At 45.7% G+C, this 27,355-nt stretch overlaps 1 long non-coding RNA gene and 1 pseudogene across 1 annotated transcript; both read right to left on the reverse strand.

Moving 5' to 3' along the window:
• Positions 1-583: 583 nt before the first annotated feature.
• LOC139363693 (uncharacterized) lies at positions 584-27,155 on the reverse strand. The gene is made up of 4 exons (XR_011624445.1): positions 26,872-27,155; positions 5,330-5,550; positions 4,749-4,907; positions 584-3,378 (listed from the first exon to the last, which is right to left on the reverse strand). It is a non-coding gene; the product is annotated as an uncharacterized lncRNA (long non-coding RNA).
• On the reverse strand, positions 15,019-18,999 carry LOC139363557 (glyceraldehyde-3-phosphate dehydrogenase pseudogene; annotated as a pseudogene).
• Positions 27,156-27,355: the final 200 nt, after the last annotated feature.

A 27,355-nucleotide genomic window follows, 5' to 3' on the forward strand; every position in this document is an offset into this window, starting at 1 on the left:
AAGAGCCACTTCACTTCACCCCATCATGCCCAAAGGGTCACAGGCTGACTCATAGTTAATAGTGGGGAAGACTTTAATGGAGGGCGGCTTTGAAGAAGTGCAGGGTGTGTTTAGAGGCTTGAAGGTTTAATGCATTTTTAATTAAATGTGCTCTAATAGGATTCAGCACCAACTATCATGTCACTACAGATAGATTCATTATATTTGTTCAGTTAATTATGCGTGCGTTATTACCCAAGTGAAAACTTTGATGACCTGGAAAGAAGCTTGACTTCGAGGGACACCCAAGAGTTCTGCTGGCACCTTCAGGATTAGATTAAGCCCTTCCCCACCCTCCAGCCCCTGTGTGTACTCTCACGCCCACACATGTAGACACATGTGCACACCCCAGCAAAGATACCCAGGCACAGGTGTGTACACACTCTCTGTCTCTCTTTTCTCTATCTCACTTCTATTTCCTTTCAAAAAGAAAGGAGTGGTAGGAGATATTAAAGTTAGAAAAAAAGCATTACCAGATTGAACTCCATCCTGTTATTAGCTGAATGTCTTCAGATATGGCACTGATGTCTGAGCCTGTGTTCCTTCTCTATAAAATGACAACAATATTATTAATAATAATTACATCTCCCAGGACTGCTATCGGCACCAGTGTGATTTTGCCTATAGAGCGCTTTGTGAAATGCCGAGAGCCTTGCGTGTGCTTCCTGTCGTTGGTTGTAACAACTTAATCCACCTGTATCTTCTCTGTATACTAACTCCCAATATATTCATCCACCTGTATTCTCTGCACACTCATTCCTCCCATGTGCACCTACCTGCATCCAATCCAGACACTCACTTTGTTAATGGTAAACAAAGCCCAATGGGTTGTCTGTGGATTCTAATCATCCTTCTATCCCCACTGCACAGAAACGCAAATAATTGAGGGATGGCCACCAACCACCTCCAGGAAACTCCAGTCCTCCCAGTGCCTTCAACCATCTCCAACAATTAGGCTCAGCGTGACAGTTGTTTCTGAAATGTTTCTCCCCATATGCACCCACCTATATTCAATCCATACACTCACGCCTCACATATGCACCCACCTATATCCAATCCATACACTCACCCTCCCATATACACCCACCTGTATCCAATCCATACACTCACCCTCCCATATACACCCGCCTGTATCCAATCCATACACTCACCCTCCCATATACACCCACCTGTATCCAATCCATACACTCACCCTCCCATATACACCCACCTGTATCCAATCCATACACTCACCCTCCCATATACACCACCTATATCCAATCCATATGCTAACCCTCCCATATACACCACCTATATCCAATCCATATGCTAACCCTCCCATATACACCCACCTATATCCAATCCATACGCTCACCCTCCCATATACACCACCTATATCCAATCCATACACTCACCCTCCCATATGCACCCACCTATATCCAATCCATACACTCACTGCCCCCTTATGCACTCATCTGTATCTATTCCGTGCACTCGGGGCACAGGGTTCCTGCTTTATAGTAAGTGTTTGCATGCTGAAGCCTGACCTCATTTACTCATTCAACAAGCATGCACTGAGCACTTGGTAATGACTTCCTGAGTACCTACCATGTGCCCAGCTCAGGGTCCTGGGCTTTTAAGTGTTTCTCATGCCTGTTTTCTTTCCCACCACAACCAGGTAAGTATCTACATATTATAAGTGGGAAACTGAAGTTTGGATAATGGATTCAGTGGTGTTTATTAGTTTTTTTTTATGTGCTAGGCATTTGTCAGGGGTGGAGGATAAAGAGGAAAAAGAAACAAGTGTGGCTCTTGCATCAAGGACCTGATCTTGTTGCAGGAAGTTTTTGAGAGCTCACAAAAAAGTCCTTATGTTTCTGGGTCTTTTGTTTTCCCTTGGGTCAAATCATGGTACACAGATCGGACTGTGTATCTCACAATGTGGTAAGCTGAGCGCCTCACTGCCTGCTTCTCCACGATGTTGCTTCCAACTTTGGGAAGTGGGAAAGGTGTCTAGGGGGCCAGGGAAGGAATCTGACATATTCAGAGAAGGCTCATCTAGGACATCTGGCTAAACCTCCAAGGTGGTACTTCTCAGACTCCCTGCGCTTATACCTCTTCTGGGGATCTTGTTAAAGCCCAGATTCTCTCTCATTCAGTAAGATTGTGGGTGGGAGGGTATGATGGTCAGTTTTGTGTGTCAGCTTGGCGGGGGGGCATGGTACCCAGCTGTTTGGTCAAATGCCAGGCTAGATGTTTCTGTGAGGGTATTTTTTGGGGATAAGATTAGCATTTAAATCAGTAGACTCTGAGTAGAACAGACTATTATCTTCTATAGTGCGGATGGGCCTCACCCAAGCAGCTGAAGGCCGGAAGAGAAAAGACTGAAGTCCTCCTAAGAAGAAGACATTATGGCCCCAGACACACCGCCTTTGTACTCAAGCTGCAACATCAACTCTTCCCTGGATCTCCAGCTTGCTGACATGCCTTGCAGATTTTGAAATGGTCACAATTGCATGAGCCATTTTTTTTGACAAAGGAATCAATGGATCTCTATTTCTATCTCCATCTCATCTCCATCTCTGTCATCCCTATCCCTGTCTCTATCCCATTAGTTCTACTTCTCTGGAGAACCCTAATACAGGGGTTTGAGATTTTGCATTTCCTGCAAGCTCCAGGAGATACCAATCCTTCTGGTCTACAAGCCAGACTCTGAGTAAAGTCATAGATAAATATCACGTCTGTAAATAGAAAGTTCATCACACAAAAAGCCAGGGCAAGTCTTTTTTTTTTTTTTTTTCTTTTTTCTTTTTGAGATGGAGTTTTGCTCTTGTTGTCCAGGCTGGAGTGCAGTGGTGCGATCTCAGCTCACTGCAACCTCTGCCTCCCAGGTTCAGGCAATTCTCCTGCCTCAGCCTCCCAAGTTGCTGGAATTACAGGTACCCACCACCATGCCGGCTAATTTTTTGGATTTTTAGTAGAGACAGGGTTTCGCCATGTTAACCAGACTGGTCTTGAACTCCTGACCTCAGGTGATCCACCCGCCTCAGGCTTGCAAAGTGCTGGGATTACAGTCGTTAACCACCATGCCCAGTCAGGGGCAAGTCTTAAAGTTGCCCTGAAGACCTTCAGCAGTGAGTTTTGACTGAAGCCATTCCACTGTGTTCTCTCCGGTGATTATTTCTGCCTGATCATTTGAATCCAGTGGTTTGTCCAAGCTGGTGAGCAACTGGAGTCTCCAAGAGGGTGCCCCCACTACTTTCAAGCTCATGGTTTTCAGTTGTCTAAACGCAGCTTTCTTCACACACTCTCACGTCAAGCAGAGGCAGCAGTATCCAATACCAAACAGCTGGATGGAAACTGAGAAGAGAAGAAATCAGAGTTGGTGCAAAAGTTTTCCGGCAGCCCAGGTGTCCGGCATCCCACAAACACCCACGGTGGCTTCAGCAGCCCCCTGCCTTTCCTGACACCTTGTGAACGCTAGACAAAAACAACGAGAGCAGAATTGAAAGCCATGGCAAATGCAGCAGGGAAACAGTTGGTCTGCAATGTGCTTCCTGGCTTGCAGCAGACGGCAGGACGGCAGACCCAAATGAAAAATAAGGGATCGAATGGGGAAGGAAAAAGGATGTCATTAGCAAATGATCTTTGCCTTCCTCTCCGACAGCGATAGCTCAGACCACAAGAAAGCCCCCGCAGTCACATTCAGGTGGAAAGTGGCACTTCTCAAACATCCCAGGGCCTTGCCCTGCTGGTGAAAATGGGTAGAAGAGGCCGGGCGCGGTGGCTCACCCCTGTAATTCTAGCTCTTGGGTAGGCTGAGGCATGTGGATTGCCTGAGCTCAGGAGTTCGGGACCAGCCTGGGCAACACGGTGAAACCCCGTCTCTACTAAAATACAAAAGAAATCAGCCGGGCGTGGTGTTGGGCGCCTGTAGTCCCAGCTACTCGGGAGGCTGATGCAGGAGTATTGCTTGAACCCAGGAGGCGGAGGTTGCAATGAGCTGAGATCGGGCCGCTGCAATCCAGCCTGGGTGACAGAGCAAGACTCTATCTTAAAAATAAATAAATAAAATAAAAAAATAAAGAAAAGAAAAGAAAAGAAAAGAAAGAGAAGAAAAAAACAGAAAAAGAAAATGGGTAGAAGAGTCAGTGATGACAAATGCATGGAACCCAGTCCAGCCCTGTCCAATAGAAACATAACATGAGTCACACATGTGAAGTCCAATTTTTTTTTTCTTTTTATTTTGAGACAGGGTCTGTCACCCATGCTGGAGTGCAGTGGCACGATCACAGCTCACTGCAGCCTCAATTTCCCAGACTCAAGTGATCCGCCTCAGCCTCCCAAGTAGCTGGGATAACAGGCATACACCACCATGCCTGGCTTATTCTTTTATTTTTTGTAGATACAGGATCTCACTATGTTGCCCAGGCTGGTCTCGAACTCCTGGGCTCAAGTGATCCTCTCGCCTTGACCTCCCAAAGTGCTAGAATCACAGGCACGAGCCATGATGCCCAGCTAATTTTAAAGAATTTTTTGTAGAGATGGGGTCTCCCTATGTTGCCCAGGCTGGTGTTGAAAAGTTTAAATTTTCTACCAACCACATTAAAAACATCAAAAGATACAGGTAAGTTAATTTTAGTAATGTATTTTATGTAACAGAAAATACCCTAAATATGATTTCATTGTGTCATCAGTGTAAATATGTAAAAATAAGATATTTTACATACATGTTTTGTGTCCACCTCTTGGAAGTCTGGTACATGTACAGCCACGTTTCAGGCTGGTTGCTACCATATCGGGCAGTGAAATTCTGAGAGGCCTTAAAGGAGCAGCCTGGTGTGGCCACGGACCCTTGGGTTGGTATTTTTCATCTGCCCCAGCCTCCCCTAAAAATAGAAACATGAAAAAGAAAAAAAATGAGAAAACAATAATCTTTTGATAACTAGGGATGCCGGGCAAATCCTACCAGGTTAATGCCCACAGTGAAGTGGATAATCACAGTGATTCTACTCAAGCAAGCACCAAATGAGCAAGCATTCTTTAAATAAACAGAAATCGAGTATATTTCAGGAACCTATGTACTCTGTGGGTCACAGAGAAGGTTAAATAAAGATTTGTTTTAAAAATGTCTCCCAAGGGGCACTCTCTGTTGTGCTTCCCCTGTGTGTTGTTGGAAGAGGGAGTGGCGCCCAGGGTGGGAGCTGGGCCAGCTGGGGGGCTAAGTCAGGTTGAGGTGGACACCGGGGCCTCTGGAGGCCCCCACCTGCCATGGCCATTCCCAGCTCTTATAGTCCAGTATTGACCTCACCTGTGGATCTGCAGGGAGGGTGAAACCGCAACTCAAAGCCACTTGAGGAGACTTTCAGTTTCTGGTGGGGACCTTCCGTTGAGTTTCTAGTGGAGACTTCAGCAGACGCTGTGCAGACCTGGAGGGGAACCGTATCCCAGATATTTGAGTGTTCCTTCATTTGGTTAGCTGCTCACTCCCTCCTTCATGCATTGATTCACACATTGTGCCAGCTGGGTTCCCTGGGAAGCAGACAGGAGCTTTATTAGGAAGTATCTTGCAATCAACACCAATGGAAGGGAGAGGAAGGAAGTGGGATTGGGTTTAGGGAGACAAGGAGCTGTGACGCAGTCTCAGTGAAGGCCCAGCCCTTACTGGCAGAGTTTTAAACATGGGAGGAGCCTCCAGATCTCTCCTGACTGGGCCCAGACGGTCAGGCCTTTATACCTCCATGCTGGTCAATCATCCGATGCGGGCTTTCGTGTATTCTGGACACAAGGCAGGGGGCTTTCTTCAGCCGAGAGTTGAGGATCTGCAGGCGGCACTGCCAGCTTCGGGGATAATAGGTCTTTTATTCCCAAAGGGACATCTGGGTGGGACATCTGGGTAGCACATCGTAGCATTCACCACATACATCCTTTAATATAGTCACTCGTTTATGCTCTCTTGTCTCTGGGCTCCACTTACTGACTCAGTCATTGAGTGCATCTCCTCTGCTGAGAACTCTCCAATGGCTTCTCTTGGCACTTCGAACCCTTCACGGTGTGGGCCCTGACACCTCTGAGCACTTGCTGGATAAGACCTTTACGCTCACTCACTGTGCTGCAGTCACCCTGGTTTCTTCCTTTCCTTGGGACACACCAAACTCTTTCCTGGCTTAGAGTACTATTGCACTTATTTTGGTCTCTATCTGAAATCCTGCTCCCTTGGATCTTTGCAAGGCTGGTTCCCTTTTATCATAGAAGCATCAGCTCAGAGCACCCGTCAGATGAACTTTACAAACCACCGTATCTACAGCAATTCACTCTCTGTCGCTTCCTACCTTCTGTAATCCTCTTCCCTAGTTTATTTTTTGTTTTTACACAATCTATCGCAATCTAAAATTACCTTGTTCATTTACTTATTTGTGCATTTTTTCTCCCTCTCCATTAGAATGTAAGCTTCATGAGGGCAGGATTCCTATCTGGTGTTTATTCTTATTACTCAAATATTCGTGAAATGAATAAATGAATGATTCAGAAATTTATCTATCAATTAACTTCATTTATATATTAACTCTTATTCATGTATTCTGTTTATTTATTCATTTACTCAACAAACTTTTTATATGTATATGTGTGTATATGCAGCAAATTTATTGTGAGCTCAATGAAGATAGTCTTTTTTTTTTTCTTTTGAGATGGAGTTTCACTCTTTTGCCCAGGCTGGAGTGCAATGGTGTGTGTTGGCTCACTGCAACCTCAGCCTCCCAGGTTCAAGCAATTCTCTTGCCTCAGCCTCCCAAGTAGCTGGGCTTACAGGCACCAGCCACCATGCCCAGCTAATTTTTGTATTTTCTTAGTAGAGATGGAGTTTCACCATGCTGGCCAGGTTGGTCTCAAACTCCTGACCTCAAGTGATCCACCTGCCTCGGCCTCCCAAGTGCTGGGATTACAGGCATGAGCCACCACTCCCGGCTCAATAAAGATATTCTCAGCAACATTATTGCAAACAGCAAAAACACAATTTTATAAAAACAAACTAGAATAACCTTGAGCTTGTCCAACTCTAGGGGATGGCCAAAAAAATGATGGTACAGCGTGATAGAAAGTGAAGACCTCTCTACACATGACACTTTTTGTTATGACTTCATGGCGGTGTAGCAACGTGGAACAAGGTCAGTAGGTCTGTGAGAAGTGAGGGGAACACAAGTTTGATAAAAAGCCGTGCACACTGTGATTGCAGCTCTGCCAAGTGTGTCTGCTTTGGGGCGAAGATGAGAAGGAAGCGGGCAACAGTCAATAGAGTCATTCTCAGGGAGTGAGATGTGGGAGAGCTTATTTTCCAAGTATTCCTTTGATACTGTTTCCCACTTATCTCTATGATAAAGATGGGATTATATGGCCCCCAAGGCAGGGCCAAATCTGTATTTCTGAGACCTGGTAAGAAGTTATAGGTATAAATCTCCTCCTGCATGTCTAGTGCTGAACATGCATTTTAAAAAATTTTGACATTCAGAACAATCCCATAAAGTAAATGGTATCTTTTATTTTTTTGGTGGATGTAGTAGGCAGAAAATGATTTAAAACCTGAGAATACATTATCTTACACTGCAAAAGGGACGATGCTGCTGTGGTCAACTTAAGGATTTTGAGATGAGTTGATTATCTTGGATCTTGGATAGGTCCAATGTAATCACAGAGTCCCTATAAGAGGCAGGCAGGAGGGGCAGAGTCAAAGATGTGACAATGGAAGCAAAGTTTGGAGATATGCAGGGTTATAAGACAAACAACATAGGCAGCTTCTAGAAGCTGGAAAAGGCAAGAGAACACATTCTCCCCTACAGCCTCCAGGAGGAATGCTTACCATTTCAGACTTCTGAGCTCCAGAACTGTAAGTGTATAAATGTGTATTGTTTTAAACCACTAACTTTGTGATAATTTTTTAATGGCAACAATAGAAAACAAACACAGTTGCTAAATTGAAGCTCAGAAAGATAAAATAGCTCATCCAAGGTCAGCGGCACAGTTAGGATTGAAGTCATAAAATCTTAACTCTTCGTTGCTCTCCACTGCCACCTCTGTATGGCCCATAACTGAAGCTGGAATTCTTTGCAATGAATTACCTACAGCACTCTAGACACTTGCAGGCACCCAGTTGCTGTCTTAACTTTGGAAGGTTTAGTTCTAAGGATTGGGCTGACATACGTATATTTCCTTTCCTTCTTTCTCTATGCCTTCTTCCTTCCTTCCTTCCTTCCCCCCTTCCCTCTTCTCTTTTCTTTAATTATTTCCATCCTTCCTTCTTCCTCTTTTATATTTATTGAGCACCTGTTATGTGCCAGGCTCTGTCCAAGATTCTGAGAATATACTAAGAGTGAGATGGCCAGGTGCCTGTCCTTGGGGACTTCATGCTGAGATTTTGCACAGATTTTGAAAATATTTAGAATTTTGTGGAAAATATATGCTATTGAAGTTCAGCTTCAGCTTTAGGTCCATAGAGAAGTGAGGAGGCATTAAAGAGTTAAAATTAGGGTCTCTTTTTCTTCAACCAGGTCCTACTCCTCCAGGAAGATGATGGAGAATGCTGAAACTGTGCTCCAAGGCCATGAAAAGGAAAAGACCTAGATTTTCTCTTCATTCTCTCTCAGTACTGCTGCCTCCCAGTTTCTCCAGGGGAGTTTTTGTCTCCCTGGGGCTTAAGGAGGATCCCAGGCTCATGTGCTCAGGATTTTCGAAAGAACCAAAAACAGGAAGGAGAAGAAACAGGCCCTGTTTGTTAGGAAGCGGGAAAACAAAGATGCAGAGTGCTATGGGAAGGAGAGTACCTGCCTGAGAGACTGGGGTCTGAATTCCATCTCTGCCTTTAACTCCCCATGTGACCTTGGGCTGGTCCATGTACCACTGTAGACCTCAGTCTTCTCATCTGCCCAATGGGTAGAACAGTATTACTTAAGGCTCCTTGTCCCAGTGTTAGGGATACAAAGGATAAAATATATGTAAAGGAGCCTGTGAAGTGATGAATAACAGATGCACATACAGTCTGCAGTGAGGAGTGAGCAAACACAGAAACGTTTATGTCCAGTGGCTGCTGTGCAGATTATGTGGATAAAGATCACACTGTACCATGAATGGCCGGAAGTATTGATATGTAGAGCTCTGGGTTTTCATCAGATTGTGCCTCCATATATATGTACACACACACACACACACTCTCTCTCTTCTCTCTCTCTCTCTCTCACACACACACACATACATACACACACACACACATACTATGCGATGCAGTAGAAAAAAAATTACCCAGTACAGGGAGGCATGAGACCCAAGTTTTGGTTCTTCTCTCTGGACCTCAGTGTTCTCATCGATAAAATGATCAGTGGTCACCAATTGAGGGCTATGGGCCCCATCCTGACTGCATATGTGTTGATTGATCCAAAAGATCGATTTTGTATTGAAAAACAAAAGATTTAAACATGTACCTACGTTAAAAAAAAGTTAGAGACTTTGCCTAGAAAAAAGAAAATCTTGTTCCTCACTTGAACAAGATTCTCTTGAAACTCCTAAGGTCTAGCAAAACTGGGCTTGCATTTTCCAAGGCTAAATCTGCGTGGCACTAAGTGGCAGCTGTTCCTCTGAAACCCAGTGTGTTCTTGCCTACAAGCCACAGTTCCCACCATTCCCAAACGTTGCACACCCTGTGGGCTTCCCTACTCAGTGATACATCTTACTGCCTGGCCCTGCGGTGACTGTGCCTCCATCCGCATGTTAGGAATGTTTCATTTCTCAGCAGCCAGACCTCAGGCACACTGCTACTCCCAGGGGCAAACAGATATACAGGGAGAGATAAAAATGGCTACGACTCCTGGAGATGAAAAGTGGCCAGTAAATAACACCAGAATAATTCCACTTCCTGCTGTGATAGAGAACAAGACTCCCAGAAGCCGGATCTTGGACAAGCCCTTTCCTCAGTTTCCCCATCTATAAAATCAGGTAGCTGGAACTAGAATCACCAAGGGTTTTTCAGCCCTTGGGTTCTTTGGTTTTCTGTGTCTTACACACACATTTCTTACACACACACACATGTCTACATCTTGCTGACAATCTTTTTCCATCTATCGGCTGGAAGCCGTGATATCGCCTCCAATCTCCTGCGCTTCTGACATCACTCCCTCTGCAGGTCTCCTTTATGACTAAATCCAGCTATTAAGCTTCCAATGAGTTACCTGCTGGCATTGTGTAAGGGCAGCCAGCAGATTTAGTCACCTAATCTGCTCTCTTATCAGTGTTCTCTCCCAGCGGCAGACAACAGCACGAGATTGTTCAGTAAGTACCACAAGTCCAGCGGGAGAGGGCTCAGATCCTGCCGCTGAGAGCTGGGGCTCAGGGAGAGGCGGGGAGAGGAGGGACGGTCACCTCTTAGTGGGCGGGATTTGAGACAGGGTCAACCAAACAAACCTTTGTTCTCATCTCCTGTTGGGTTCTCGGGACTGTAGGAAAGAGATCTCAAAGATGCTTGAAAGGGTTCAAGTGAGGCCGAGTTCTAATCCTGACCCTTGGTCACCCGTGATGTAAAACAAGCCCCTGTTGGGTGGGGCCTGCCTGACCGCCCCTCTATAAAATGCATCCTCATTTCTCACTCCAGATGCTCAGGGATTTTTCACAAAGACTAAAACGGGGCACCCCAAATCATTTCATATTCCACTTTTCCATTTTCTTTTTGGTCCTTGCAGAAAAGGAGTGACTTTTTAAAAGTCTGGGCATATTAAAAAGTGAAGAAATGCCAAGTCAGAGTTACAAATACAGTGATATTGATCTATATGGAACAATGCATGCTAATAGCCAAGAGTATTGCAATGTAATCAAGTTGTGCCATGCATAAGATAAGGAATGGATTTATTTTTGGAAATTTGAAGCGTGATCCAGGTGGGAGATGCTGAATGAAAGCTTTGAAGTGGGCGTTCTCTTCGTATAATCCACATGACACAGGTACTGTGTTTGCTGAGGAGTCTAAATTGGAGGCCTTTGGTGGGTGAACAGTCTGGGTCTTGAGGCCACCCAGGCTTTTCGGGGACAGGCCAGGATGTCACTCTTCTGACCTGAGCACTGATTAAAGTCCCATGAAATGGCTTCCAGGTAACAATGACCCTCACTTTGAAGGTGACTTTGTCAGAACTCGGCTTAAAGTCCCCTATGCTGAGGCCCACACTGCTCCTCTCACTCCTTTGCTAAAATCCCAGTTCCCCCGGGAAGGGCTGCAGAAAATCGACCTTTAGACAGTCACCTTTGAGTGTGAATTAGTGAGTTCATCAGCCCCGTTGCAGTGTGGCCGTCTGCTGTTCTCCATGACACAGAAGCACATTGGATAGCAAGGCTCGGCTTGGCTTGGCTGGGTGGGGAAAAGCCACAGACTCAGGGCCTGAAGATCTGGAATCACTTCCGCTCTACTATTAGCCCTAGGACCTTGCTCAAACTTCTTCACTCCACTTTCTCCACAAGCAAAAATGGAAATAAATGTATCCCTCAAAGGGTGACAGTCCAATGAGCTATCCTAGGCATTGAGTTTATAAGAATAAATCTCCAGCCAAGTGCAGTGGCTCACGCCTGTAATCCCAGCACTTTGGGAGGCCGGGGCAGGTGGATCACTTGACATCAGGAGTTCGAGACCAGCCTGGTCAACATGGCGAAACCGTGTCTCTATTAAAATTACAAAAATTAGCCAGGCATGGTGGTGGGCACCTGTGATCCCAGCTACTTGGGAGGCTGAGGCAGGAGACTTGCTGGAACCCGGGAGGCGGAGGTTGCATACATACAGTGAGCTGAGACCTCACCACTGCACTCCAGCCTGGGCAACAGAGCAAGACTCTGTCTCAAAATAATAATAATAATAATAATAATAATAATAATAATAATAGTCTGGGTGTGGTGGCTCACACCTGTAATTCCAGCACTTTGGGAGGCTGAGGCAGATGGATCACAAGGTCAGGAGATCGAGACCATCCTGGCTAACACGGTGAAACCCTGTCTCTACTAAAAAAAAAAAAAAAAAAAAAAATTAGCCGGGCGTGGTGTCTGGCGCCTGTAGTCCCACCTACTCCGGAGGCTGAGGCAGGAGAATGGCATGAACCCAGGAGGTAGAGCTTACAGTGCACCAAGATCACACCACTGCACTCCAGCCTGGGCGACAGAGCGAGACTCTGTCTCAAAAAAAAAAAATTAATAATAATAATAAGTCTTCATTATTTCCCAGCTCTGTCAAGGAAGCAGCCAATCAAGAAGTAAATGATTCACACTAAATGGTGGCACCTGTGATGAAAATGATGAAATAGGGGATTTGTAGACAGGGCTATTGGAATGGAGGAATAACTTAATTTCATGGCAAGGAAATATCTCTTTGAAGAAATAAGGTTTGAGTCAAAGGAGAAGAGCAAGGAGCATCCTGCAATGTGTACGGAATGGATGTGGTAGGAAGGCTCTGGGGGGACACATGGGGTGGGCGGGTGGGTGAGGGACAGCAAGGCTGCCCTGTCTTAGCAGGGGACGTGGGGGAGGGGAGGTGCAGAGCCCACATCACACAGGGCCTCCTGCTTCATGCTAAGGAATGTGCATTTTATTCCAAACGAGCTAGGAAGCTGCTGGAGGGTATTTAATACAGGCAAAAGTGTTTTTAAAATGGGTGGAAGTGTTTTGTAAGCTTGAAAGCACAAAGGAAAGTACTATTATTTTCATATATGTATAACAACTTTCTGTTGTAGTTAAAACTATTACATTGGCAGAGTTCCCTCAGTGTAAACTTGCAGGAGCAGGATCCTGTGGGACTAGGTGTGCGAGGGCTTTGGGGCCGCCTCTCAGGCCACGGGCTGCTCAAAGGGAGTGGGCTGTCTAGAGCCCAGGCACCCAGGACCCCAGAGAGCAGGGGTCCCAGGCAGATGCGGCCTCTCCTATGGCCCTTGTTTCCTCACTTTAGTGGGGCTGGAAGGGCAGAGGCACAGGGTCTTTGCGCTCCCAGGCCATTGCACTGGTGTTGCTTCTGCCAGAGGAAACACCATCTCTTTTGGGGGTTTTCGCTTGAATTCGAATTTTCTCTGACTTACCCAGACCATGCATTATTATCAGTTTGCAATCAGTTTGCAATTGTTCTTTTTATTTTTGTTTTAATGGTCTAATTAAGGCTGAACTTCCCCACTTGACTGGCAATTCTGAGTCGAGGGCCATGTTTGAAGGTGCTTACCTTTGCAGTCAAGCAGGACAGCCTGAATTATGCTACAACCACAAGCAACCTCCCAGTCCCAGTGACTTAATCAAAGTTTATTCCTTGCTCAAGCTTCATGTGTCCATCATAGGTGGGCTGGGGAGCTCAGTCAGGCACCCAGGCTGATGGACCTGCCTCCTTAGGCAGCTTCTCAATGTAGTGCTTCAGGCATCACTACAGGACGGATGGAGTGTTGAGACCAGCAATGAACTCCTTTGGAATGGAAGTGACACCTGCCACTCCTCCTCACAACTCCTTGGCCGGAACCAGTCACACGGCCGTGCCAAACGTCAAAGGCTGCTGGTAGTAAAGTCTTCCACACTTAGTATCTGGAACCCAGTACTGAAGGATGCAATGCATACTTTTGGAAGTGTTGCAAACTGATCTAAGGTAATTTGACCATTCACCAATTACAAGTTTCTTTTGGTAACTATCAGCGGGGAGGTTGGGGAGGTGGGAACGGTGTATTTCTCCCTCCACAGCTTCACTGCTGGATAGTAGGGTATAAGGAAAATGAGTCGCAGATTGAATTTTGCTACATGTACACCATTTGTTAGCAAATGGATTGGGGGAGGGTTTCACTTAATAACAAGCAGACACAAATGGTTTTGAATGCCTATAAAATAAGTGAAGTCCTGGCTGTCTGTCATGAGAAGTATTTTTTTGGAAAGGTTTACTCCACAGTGGATGCAGCATATTCTCATGGCAAATTTAACTGACCTTATAGTACAACCAGGTGGCCGAGTCCAGGCTGGAAATGCACCAGACAGAGAGGACCTCAGTGCCTGGACAGTCTGTCTGCCCCACCTCGGTTCTTGAGCAACACTCATTTCACCAAAGAAAAATGGTCTCCAACATTCTTTATTCTAGATAACCAACTGAATATTTGAAGCTGTGGACATGGATTCCTAATTTGAATTTTAACTTCTTCTGGGTGTAGATAAAATTAATTCACATATAATGGATAGACAAAATATGGTATATCCATACAATGGAATACTATACAGGAATAAAAAGGAATGAATCACAGATACAAGCAACCACATGGATGAACCTCGAAAACATCACTCTTCAGTGAAAGAGGCCAGACATAAGAGACCACTCCACTCAGATGGGATGTCCAGAAAAATTAAATCTATAGAGATAGAAAGAAAATTAGAGTTACCTGGGATGGGGTGAAGGATTATAGTAAACATGCATGAGGGATATTATTGGGGTGATGAAAATGTTCCTTGATTGATTTACTGTGATGGTATGCAACTTTGTAGATTTACTAAAATGTCATTGAATTGTGCACTTTAAACGGGTGAATGATGTGTAAAATGTGCCTCAATACAGTTATTTATAAAATAAAAAATTAACACATCTATATGCATCACACTACTTATAAGGCATTTAAAAATAACTTATAGACAAACAAACACAAATAAATAGTTTCTTTCCCAAGGAGGTTTAAACACTTTCATCTACCTTTTGTGCTTTTTCTTTTGAGATAGGGTCTCAAACTCCTAGACTCAAGCCAACTTGGACTCCCAAAACTTGGACTCCCTAAGTGCTGGGATTACAGGTGTGAGCCACTGTGTCCAACCTTCTATTTGAGCTTTTAAAATAATAAATTTATTCAATCACGATACCAGAGAAGCTTGGGATTTTCCTCAAAAGACATCTAGACAAATCCCGCTAGAAAATACAACTTGTAGGCGGGATTTTACATGTGTTACCTTCCCCTATCTACACATATACAACAGGGAAGGGGCTTAGGAAGAAAAAAAAAAAAGAAAGCTGTAGAAGGCCTTGGATTTAAAGTTTGATGTCAGTTCTTGAGCCCTGGTTCCTTCAACTGCAAAATGGGGATAATACAGGCTCTTTGTGGGGCATCAGCAGCTGGACTCATGGCAGGTGGTGCTATTGCCCAGGCTCTCTGCGGAGAGGTGTTGGTTATCTATCATGATGGAGTCGGATCCTCAGGAGACCCTCTGGGATGCACTGAGGGGATATAGAGGCGCTCCTCAAACTGGAGATCATGCTAAATGCAGATTCCAATTGAGGACCTCTTGGAGATGCCAGTGCTGTTAGGCCGTGCCCCTACTTTGAGTTGCAAGGAGAAATAGCAATCTTCATCCAGGACGACTTTAAACTTCCTGTCAATCTCAACTTCTCAACCACATCTGCTGATGTTCAGAATTGCTCGGGAAGCACAGATGCCTGGCTTTGCCAATAGGCCTACTGAATTCGTATTTCCCGGGTGGGCCCATGGAATCTGAGATTTCTCAAAGCTTCTTTGGGGCTAGGAGACACTGGTTAAGAGAATCCTGTAGAGACTAAAGAAAGACCTAGGATTTGGAGAGGTCTTTCAAGTCCCCTCTTTGAGTTCCTTCTTCGTCACTGTGTGGCCTCGGTGAGAATATTTTCCCTCTCTGGGACTCAGTTTCCCCATCTTGACAAGGTGGGGTGGAAGAGATGTCCTCCACCTATCTCCTGTCCAGTACTTCCGTTCTGAGACTCTGTGAGCCCCGGCTTTCCTGGCCTGCTCCCCATTTCCAATTGGCCGTGGCATTTTTGTGACTCAAGGGGGCAGGCCCAGCAGCCAGGAGGTGGGGAGCTGAGGGCGGGGAGCCAGGTTTTCCGCCCCGCTGCCACTGGAGCCGAGTGCCCCGCTCAGGCTATTGTACTCACGGGAGGTCTTAGCTGGCAAGGCCGCCAGCCTGACTGCTCAGGCGCCAGGGCTGTTTCATTATTTCATCAAAGTTCATTATGCTGGGGAGGAGACCAGTAATAAAACATGATTACAAGTGTCTCCAACGAGCACTTAAAGACATAATTCGGGGTGTACATTCTGCTGCATCCCTGCTTGTGGTCGCATAACGCTAGGAGATTTGCACCTCTGATATATGCCAGTCTTCGTGTTAATTGAAGTGAAAAAAAAAAAAAAAAAAACACCCAGAGAACTTGATTCAATTTGTCTCTGGACTGAGTTTGTTGTTTTATATGGAGGAATGATTTGCCATTTTTGAAAACACACAGTTAATTATGTGTGCATAAGGCAGGTACAGCGACACAGGAGACACTGAGGGACTGAATGGCAGCCAAGCATATCAGATATCAATGGCAAAGCACTTGGGGAGAAATGGCTTTTCTTTCTTTCTTTCTTTCTTTCTTTTCTCTGTCCCCTCCCCATCCCACCTCTCATCTTTATGAAACAGTAGCTGGTGATCAATACCAGGAAGGTAAGAGACGATACTTCACATGCCAGAGCTAACACAAAAGGGTCTTCTGCCCTGTCCCAGGTCACTCATCTGAAGGGATTGCCAGGGTGCTGGGGCAGTGTTGTCCTCTCATCCTCTGAGGATAAAGCCTTGATTGACACTGACTAGTGAGTTTGAGTCCAGTTTCTCAGGCTGTAGATTGGAGACCTGTGGATTGTTGTTTGTTTGTTTGTTTGGTTTGTTTTGCAGTTTTTTTTTTGACTGAGTACAGGGGACTTTACTGATGGTACACGACAAGATGGGGCACCCTAGGCCCCTCCCTCTTCAGGGGTCCTGCGTGGAAACTGTGAGGAGGGGAGATTCTGACTGTGGTGGGGACTGAGTGTGGCAGGGACTCCCCAGCAGTGAGAGTCTCTCTCTTTTTCTCGTGCTCTTGCTGGGGCTGGTGGTCAGGGGGTCTTAACTCCTTGGAGGCCACGTGGACCATGAAGTTCACCACCTTGTTGCTGTAGCCAAATTCATTGTCATACCAGGAAATGAGCTTGACAAAGTGGCCGTTGAGGGCAGTGCCAGCCCCAGCATTGAAGGTGGAAGAGTGGGGGTTGCTGTTGAAGTCGGAGGAGACAACCTGGTGCTCAGTGTAGCCCAGGATGCCCTTGAGGGGGCGCTCTGACACCTGCTTCGCCACCTTCTTGATGTCATTGTATGTGGCAGGCTCCAGACGGCAGGTCAGGTCCATGACCGACACATTAACAGTGGGGACACGGAATCCCATGCCGGTGAACTTCCCATTCAGCTCAGGGATGACCTTGCCCACAGCCTTGGCAATGCCAGCAGAGGCAGGGATGATGTTCTGGAGGGCCCCATGGCCATTACACCGTGGGGGCCATCTACAATCTTCTGGGTGGCAGTGATAGCGTGGACTGTGGTCATGAGTCCTTCCATGATACCAAAGTTGTCATGGATGACCTTGGCCAGGGGCGCTAAGCAGTTGGTGGTGCGGGAGGCATTGCTGACGATCTTGAGGCTGTTGTCATACGTCTTACGGTTCACTTCCATCACAAACTCGGGGGCGTTAGCAGAAGGGGCAGAGATGATGACCCTTTTGGCTCCTCCCTGCAAGTGCGCGCCAACCTTCTCCATGGTGGTGAAGACGCCAGTGGACTCCACAATGCACTGAGCGCCAGCATTGCCCCATTTGATTTTGGAGGGATCTCGCTCCTGGAAGATGGTGATGGGATGTCCACTGATGACAAGCTTCCCGTTCTCAGCTTTGACAGTGCCACGGAATTTGCCACGAATGGAATCATACTGGAACATGTAGACCATGTAGTTGAGGTCAATGAAGGGGTCATTGATGGTGACAATATCCACTTTACCGAGTTAAAAGCAGCCTTTGTGACCAGGTGTTCAATACGACCAGATTCATTGACTCCGGCCTTCACCTTCACCATGGTGTCTCAGGGATGCGGCTGGCGATGCATGAAGTGTGGCTGTCTGTTGAACGGGAGGAGCAGAGAGCTCCTATGGATTGTTCTTGTGGGTGTATATTGGGTAGAATTTTCCTGGGCTGTGGCTGTGTGAGCCCAGACATCCCTTTCTGGGTCTCAGTGCTGCATCTAAGATCATGCCCAGGCTCCAGCTCCGGACAGCATGGCCCAGGCGAGGGGCTGAGGCTGAGGATCAGCCCTGGCTTCAGCCCTGACTCCCCCAGTGCCCAGAGGTCAGGCCCTTCCCCTCTGTGGGTCATGTAAAATGCCCACACTTACTACATTTTCCATCAAACAGAAAGGTTGGGCTAGACAGTGCCACCCAAATTTGCCTAATCTTAAGACTCATATGAGAAACTTGCTAAAAACTGATTTTTCCAGCATTATACCAAGGATGGCAGGTTAAAATCTCCTGGGAGAGGCCATGGAATTAGCACTCAATAAATCTTCCAGGTGATCCATGGCAGTCTTAACAATCTTTTAGCTGTGAGACATTCATATCGTAGATCTTTGACAGAGTATACATGGGTAATAATAAAGCATTTCCATCCACTTTGCCCCCATGCCCCCAGCCTCTTGGTTCCCATCCCTAATCACAAAATTAGTGACTCTCTGTGTGTGTACTTGTGTGTGTGTGTGTGTATTCTTCCAGCGAAATCTGTGGTACACAGGCCAGTATATGTATATGTATATATTTTTTATCCTCTTCTCTTTTTTATGTAAATAATACCTACTAAGCATGCTGCTCTGTGTTTTGCCTTTTCTTTCATTCAATACATCTTGGAGATCTTTTCGTATCAGTTAATAAAGGCAGTGATGGGCTAGAGTCAACACAGATGAATCTTTTCTCAAGTCCAAGTTCAGTGACCTCATGTTGGTTGCTTGAAGTTGAGCATGGTGGAATTATTAAAATCACAAGCAAATGCTGCAGTCGGAGTTAACCCCAACCCAGCCTCTCCAACCAGAGAACTGGATGTTAAACATTTACCAGCACACCACTAGATATAGTACTCTCTTTTTTATTTTATTGTATTCTATTTCATTTCATTTCATTTCATGTTTGTGGCAAGAATACAAGAGATTTACCCTCTTCCCATTTTTTTAGCGGCTGTGTAGTAATCTATTGTATAGATGAACAATAGTTTATTTAATCAACCCCCTGTTGATGGACATTTAGGTTGTTTCTGATCCTGTGCCAATGCAAACAATGCTGAAAGAAGCAGTTTTGTACCTACATCACTTCACATGTGTACATGATTAAGAAACATTCCTAGAAGTGGCCTGACTGGGTCAAAAGCCTGTGCCTTTGTTGTTTTGAGTGGTATTGCCACATTGCCTCTGAGAGGCGGGAACCATGCCCATTCCACAGCAACAGATGAGATGCACCGCTGCTCTCACACCCTCCACGTTATCAACTTTTAGCTATCTCTACCAAGCTAACGTGTGTTTCCTCATAATGATGAGGCTGAGCATTTTTTCACATATTTAAGAGCAATTTGTAACCCCTTTTCTGTGTGACTCAGTGATTCTTTTGATTACGAAAGTTTGGAAAAGTCAGACTAACCTAATCTTGTTTTTTTCTCCCTTACAAATGGGAACCCTAAGGCCTTGACAGGCATAAGGAGTTAATCAAGACCTCCCCCTCCCATGAGTGATGGCAGAGAAAGGATTAAAACTGGGAGTTGTGGCTCCTTAAAATCAAACGGGGTGCTAGGTAAGCAAGTCAACAATCCAGTGAATCCACTTGAACACTGTCAAGTGTTACAAAACGAACTACAGTGGTGGCCCACAGGCTAGATGTGGCCTGCAGACATTGTTTATTTTAGCTTCATAGTGTTTTCTTTTTTAAATTTTAATTTAAAATAGTTGACAAATTTAAAAACAAGAAGATTTGACCTTTTTTTTTTGTTTTTTGAGACAGGGTCTTGCTCTCTTGCCCAGGCTGGAGTACAGTGGTATGATCTCGGCTCACTGCAACCTCCACCTCCCAGGCTCAAGCAGTCCTTCCAGCTCAGCCTCCCAAGTAGCTGGGATCACAGGTGCACACACCACTATGTCTGGATGATTTTTGGTATTTTTAGTAGAGACAGGGTTTTGCCATGTTTGGTCCCAAACTCCTGAGTTCAAGCAATCCACCCACCTCAGCCTCCCAAAGTGCTGGGATTACAGGCATGAGCCACCATGCCTGGCCCGTAAACTATCTTTACTTCTGGTTTCTCTTGTGGGAAAAATAAACAGAAGAAGATGTAGCACTACTGGACTGAATACTCCAGCGGCAGCAACCGTCTGGGTGTGGGTAGCAGCTGCTTCCCTGGACAGACACACAAGCTCTGGTTCACTGCACTTCTCACCACTCTGTAGTGGCTTTCACTAAGCTGTGCCGCCACCACTTGTCCTCTGTCATGAGGCATCACACTTGTGTTATAACTAAGAGGGAAATGAAATATTTATTGTATCTACTGCCTATCAAAAGAGGATGACAAAACCTAGACCCAGAGAGTTGTATCTTTAAAGACAAATCTCAGGGGCATTTTTTTTAAACAAAGAGCATTCCTGTGTGTTTAACATGTAGAAATGAATGAATGAATGAAGAAATGAATGAATGAAGCAAGCATCTATATGGATGACAACTTATAGAATATGAAATTCACTATAGGAAGAACCCATCAGCTTTCATCATTAATATTGTCTGCCTAATATGAAGTATTTTGTTTTGGGGAATTTTCATACTCTGGTCTCAAAAACCAGCAAGGGTCTTTCACGGAGGTGACTCTAGAATTTCTTTCTAGGAGGGTTTTAGAAATGAGCAGCTGAATGGGAGTGGGGGTTGGAGGAATTGTTTTATACTTATTATGTACGCATGCTGATTTTACCTGGATTTTCTTTTTATCAAGGATGACTTGGGGAAGATGTTGGAGATGGGGAGGGGGAATACCTTAAGGCTCCTGAGGCACCTCATCATTGTTTTTGTGTCTCCATCTCTGATACCTGTGAACCTGTCTTTGGCCAGTATCTTGCACAGAGAAATGTCCATGGACTTGGGACATCAGAAGCTGTTGTCCCACTAGTCCAGAGTGTGGTTCAGATGCTCCCTGGTCTCTCTGGCCTTGCTCTGAGCTCCCTGGTGATGTGTGGGACCACCGCTCGTCTCACGTCCCCAGCCGGGATGAGGCTTAACACCATAGGGGTCAGCCAGGCCTCCCAGGGCTGAGCACGGGCATGATGGTGGTGAGCCAGCATCTGGGACCCTTCTTCCACACATAGAAAATGTTCAGTGGCTCAAAGGGCAATGAGAGGATGCTGCGTCTAGGTGGGCTGGGTTAAAGCATGTGCTTGGGGCAAATAAGTGGTACCACTCAAAACATTTGAATCAAACCTGCATGACTAAAAGAAGGCGCTGAAAAAAGCCAAGAAGATTAGAAATGTCTGTTGAGGGAAATTGTAGAAATTCTTATATTCTGAAGGGAGGAGAGCCCCGCTCAGAGGCCTCTCATGGTTCACACATGACTTGATGGTCATTCAGCTAGATTTCCAGCGGATGTCCGGGTGGGGGTGCAGAGCTGCCTTCCCTCCTTGCTCAAGGACCCCCAGCATCGCCCCACACACTGGCTGATTGCATCACACTCTCTGTAACCTGTGTTCTCTCTCCAGGGAACCCAGCAGTGGGGGCATTTAGAGAAGGGCACGATGCCTCTGCTTACGCTAGGCAGGCCAAGGGAGCTCCAGGTGGGAGTGGGATGGAGCAGGAAGGGCCATGAAGAAACTTCTGGGGGAGGCAAATGTTCTATATCATGGAAGGGTCTGGGCTTAGCAGTGTTTGCATTCATCAACACTCATAGGATGGTAACACTGCAGATTGTGCAATTCACTATATAACAACTCATCTCAAGAAAAGAAACTAAGCAAATGTTGAGCTCTGATGAATGACACAGATGGACACAGGCATGCAGAAGTGTTGAGAGGCAAAGTGTACTGGTGTTAATGACTTTGAAATGCATCAAAAAGAACATGAGTGAATGGAGAGATGGAAAGATAAGCAGGTAAGTAATAAAACAAGTAGAGTAAAATGTTAATGGTAGAATCTAGGTATTTAGTGTTCACTGTACAATTCTTTCAACTTTTCTGTATGCTCAGCATTTTTCATAATGCTGGGGAGAAGTGTGAATTAGGAATCTAGTGCTAAGACAATAGGGAGTAGTGGGGACTGCAGTGAACTCAGGGGCATAGGTCTCTCCTACTTGGCTTTAATTGTTATTGGAGTGTGATGCAATCAGATGTTATTGGTGTTGCCAGATATTCTCATTTTTACATGACGTCTTCTGATGTTTAAATGTCAAGAATCAATTTATGCCAATGACCAAGAGAAATATTTGCAGGGGGACTCCAGTGTGTTACTTCTGCCACAAAGCAAAGCTGATTTGGAGCACATGTTTTGTGATCAGACTGTCTTCTGGTCCTGGTACCAACTCCCTCCAGCAATGAGGCCTTGGGCAGGCATCTCACCTCTGGGTGCCTCTTTTTTCATCTGTAAAATGGAGCTAAAAATGGAGCCTATATCAGTAGGCTAAAGTGAACCTTAAATGTGGTAATACTGGCTTAGCACAGTATCTGGCATACAATAGGCATTTAATGTAACTGTTGTTGCATCATTGGTTATTGGTTTTCTGGAAATATATACCAGGAAATTTCTTCATGACCCTTCCCAGTCTAAACCACCGCCAGCTCCCTGCTTCACTTTTTAATGTTACCAGCCTACAGTCACTTGGTTTTGGGAGTCATGGCATATGGCAAAGAAAGGAAAGGCAGAGAGAGGAAACAGTCTCACTACTGGATAGAGGCAAAGGAACCCAGGTCAATTTTCCTTACCTCATGGACCAACTCTTCCCAACGGGAGCCAGTTTCTGGCCCTCCGGATGCATTCTGCACTGCTTCCTGATACCCGAGGACACCATCACATCCCTTTCCCAGCATGCCTTTGCTTGTGCTTCACCTTTTATCTGGGATGCTCCTCCACCTGGCCAACTCGTACCCCTTTCTAGAGTTAATTTGAATGACACTCCAGCAAGGTGAGCACGCGTCAAAAGATCTGACTCTAAGGTTTGACTCTTCCCTGCTATGTGTGATCTTGGGCCAGCCACCTAATCTCTCCAAGCTCTTGCTTTTTCTTTTCTGCAAATTAGAGACAAATTCTAAGTGAAGTAACTCAAGAATAGAAAACCAAACATCATATGTTCTCATTCATAAATGGGAACTAAGCTACGAGGATGCAAAGGTTTAAGAATAACACAGTGGACTCTGGGGACTCAGGGAGAAAGGGTGGGAAGCGGGTGAGGGATAAAAGACCACAAATAAGGTGCAGTGTATACTGCCTGGGTGATGGGTGCACCAAAATTTCACATATCACCACTAAAGAACTTACTCATGTAACCAATACCACCGGTTCCCCAATAACCCATGGAAATAAAAAATAAAATAAAAGGGGGAAAAATAAGACCTCAAGGAATTGCAATAACCAGCAAAAGAACAAAGGCAAGGAGTGGAAAAGCTGATAAAGTCACTTGCCCAAGATCTCTTTTTCCCTCCAGAAAACATAACATTCAAGGCGGTACCGCTTTCTCATAGCAGCGACTTGAGTCTCAGTTGCATGAACTTAAAACGGGAATAAGATGATGTGGATTTGAAGCCTGGCTCAGCTGTGAGCCCTGGGCCTGCCCCTTAACTTTCATAAGCTTCAACTTCCTTATCAGCAAATGAGGCATAATAGTTCTTTTTTTGTAGAGGTCACACAAATTAGATAAGATAATGTGTCTGAAAGCACAGTGTGAACTGAACAGGAGTGTGTAGCTCTAAGGTGTTATTACAGTAGTGATGAGTTCCCTTTCATTGCCCTGCTTTAGGTCCAGCCACCATTGTTCTTTTTTTTTTTTTTTTTTGACAGAGTCTCGCTCTGTCACCCAGGCTGGAGTGCAATGGCATGATCTCGGCTCACTGCAACCTCTGCCTCCCGGGTTCAAGTGATTCTCTTGCCTCAGCTTCCTGAGTAGCTGAGATTACAGGCGCACACCACCAAACCCAACTAATTCTTGTACTTTTAGTAGAGATGGGGTTTCACCATGTTGGTCAGGTTGGTCTCGAACTCCTGACCTCAGACGATCCACCTGCCTTGGCCTGCCAAGGTGCTGGGGTTACAGGCGTGAGCCACCACGCCCAGCCACCATTGTTCTTATCTGGATTCTTGCAACAGCCTCTTTCTGTTCTTTTTCTAGTTCCACTTTTGTCCCTTTCCAATTCAATTTCTCCATTTCAGCCAAAAGGGTCTAATCATATCACCTTCTTCAGAAGCCTCTGTGACCTTCTGGAAAGGCTGTCCTATCTGGACCTGCCTCCCTTGCCCACCTGGCCCTTACTGACCCCCTCTGCACCCCAGCTTCCCTCTTGCTGTGTGAGAGGCCTGGCCTCAGTTGCTTTAGACCTTGGGCATGTGCTTCTGTTTGCCTCCAACACTCCCCCATCCCTCCCTCAGGACAACGGCCACGTCCTGTGATTGTATCCCCCAGAGCCTAGCACTGGGCCTGGCAGGTAGTAAACACAAAGCAACGTTCATTCAGTGAATGAACCTAATCCCTAAGGAGCATTCACACGATGGCAGGCTCAGGGCTCAGGGCATTAAGATGCATTATCTCATGCATAGATATTTCTACTGTTATAATAACTCTTTATTACAACACTACAGTAAGTAATACATAAATAAATAATTTTTGGCCCTAAAGGGAACAAGACCTTTTGCATTTCATTTTCTAGAAAGCCTACATGTCCGTAATACTTTCCTTGTTGCTGGATAAAATTTTATGATTTTTAAAAATAGTTTGTTGCCTTTTTATGATCATAAGCATGAATACATCCAAGGTCCTTCATTTTCCCCTTGGCGAGAAGAGATGGGCTGCGCCTCAGATCTAATGTACCTCTGCCCATCCAATACCATAATCCCACCAGCAATCTACTGGGAACTCGTAAAAACTTCACCTAAGGGGAAAGCCTCAGAACCCTGTTGATTGATTCAGTGGAAGTAGCTTCCAATTTCACTGCTTCTCTCCCCAGCCAGGTGACTTATAAGACTCCTTGTACCTGGATAACTTCCAGGTTTGTCATGTGAGTGTTTTAGTAGGTCAATGAGATCATTTTAAAAACTTTCTTTCTATTCTTTCCGTGATCATCCCACAGCACCCCACACGGACACAAGCCCATCTAACACCTTGGGGGAGGAAGAGTTGGTATCTATGAACTTAAAGCAACACTAGACTTGCACATGATTCCCAGTGCCACCGTTTACTGCCTGTGTGAAGTTGAGCAAGTGATTTTATCTCTCTGTGCCTCATTTTCCTCACCTGTAAAACAGAACAAATTTTTAACCTTGGGGGTGCTGTGAAAGTTGGGTGGATCAAAGGTGCCAAGTATCTAACATCACCCCAGAGGCAGGTGTCAGGTATCAGGCACCAGGTACCGGTACCAGGGACATGTGCTCAGGGGCTTTCATGCACCTCATGGCTTCTGGCAAGGAAAGGGAGAGGGTTTTGCCCAAGGGCCAACTCTGATGGGGTGACGAGTCTATGTTCTGTCAAGTTTTCTGGGACCACATTTGGTCTCATGAGGAAGAAGGACAGCAATCTCTCTGTCAAGGTGGACGGGAGGATGAGCAGTGGTTGCTGAGTCCACACCAGCCCTGAGTTTTCAAAATGTCACCCTTTGGAGACCCTTTAAACACCTTTAGAGAAAGCATTTCTTCCCCCCATTTAAATTCCCTCCAAAGTCTGGGAGGAATGAGGGCCACCGCTTAGGAAAATGAATGTTCCTTAATCAAGGTCAGAGGAGCAAAGCAGGGAAAGTGGTGGGTCAGAGAGACTGGACACCAGGAGAGTCCAAGGCGTCACCGTTAGGGCCAGCGTGGAAGCTGACTGAGCCCAGATGAATGCATCTGCTGGCTGGGGCAAGTGCATGGTGCATGGTGGCGGTGGCTTTGCATGAGTCTTACAGGTGCCGCCTCCATGATCACTGTGTCCCACCTGGTGCAGAGCGGGGCCAGGGAGGGCCTGTTGCTTAGTGGGCCCTCCTGGAGATGAGGAGGTAAGGAACACTTTGAAGGAGGGTGAAGACATTGAGTACAACTAAACCTCTATGGCAATTTTCTTTCCATCTTGAGTTGAGCAAATTCTTGGGAGCTTTTTTTACTACTATTTTCCCGTGAGATTATGAACTACAAATTCAGAGGAATGGAAGTGAAATGTTTCTGATTCATTTACAGTTGGGTCAGCAAAATGGGCATTGGTTGGGAAGAGACCGCCCAGGAAGTTATGTAAGCTTCCTCCCGGAACCAGGAATCCTCATTCCAGCCAAGCTTAACAAAATCAGCGGGGGCCGCGCTTGGATTCTAAAGATAGAGCGGGAATGGGGATTGGGGGATTCCCATCCCTCCCCATCATTTTTCTGGTCTTAATTACACAAATCCCACTCCTACCTCCCTGCACTCCGGAAACAAATTCTAATTCACAGTAACCGAAGGAGGACCACAATCTATATTCCAAGGTGCCTTATCTCAGTAATTTCAGAAGAGAAGTGAAAAAAAAAAAATGAGATTCAGAACAACTATTTGTCTAGTAAACAGCAGCCACCACCCCCTTCATTTCCTGCAAAGAAAGCTCTGTTGCAGCTAATCCATGCTGGCTCCACCCAGAACACATTATCATTTTTATCGGCCTCATAAATCGCCTTTCTAGATGACACAAAAATATACATTGCCCCACTGTGATTATTCCAGACCCCCCTTCTCCCTTTTCATTTTGATCCCAGGTAAACCCAGTCATTACCCACATCAGTGTGGCTTCCCAAAACGTCAAGATTAAAACGGACCAGGGAGACTTACGCAAGACTGAGTCAGCCGAGCAATTTGAACCAATAAATATCAAAGTCGTGTCTAAGCAGAGAACAATTCATTTGATACCACATCTGTCAACAGGACGGTGGAGGATTTTCCTTCCTGGGCCACGCCCTAATGGCCCAACTTGCCTTCTTCCTGGTGCTGTAGAGAAGCTGGGTTTGGTCTTACTGGAGGATGGTGCCCCGTGCCCAGGACAGGACTTGGTGCCCAGACCAGGGGGGTTTAGAGGTTGAGCTGCCTGCCCTCCAGCCGCTATCAAAATGCCCTGCTCCAATGCCTCAGCTGGGCAAGTGCACTCTGCAATTAGCAATTCTTTTTTATTGGTTGATGTGGGCTTCTGGCCAAGAGGAGTTGGGATTGAATCAATATTCCCTTTATTATGTCATCGCAGGCAAATGAATTATGAAAACAAAAGCTCAATATGAAGCTGCCAATGCTAATTACTGGGTAGGATGCAGAGGCACAATAA

This window comes from Macaca nemestrina, chromosome 6 (genome assembly GCF_043159975.1).
Source record: "Macaca nemestrina isolate mMacNem1 chromosome 6, mMacNem.hap1, whole genome shotgun sequence".
Classification (NCBI taxonomy): domain Eukaryota; kingdom Metazoa; phylum Chordata; class Mammalia; order Primates; family Cercopithecidae; genus Macaca; species Macaca nemestrina.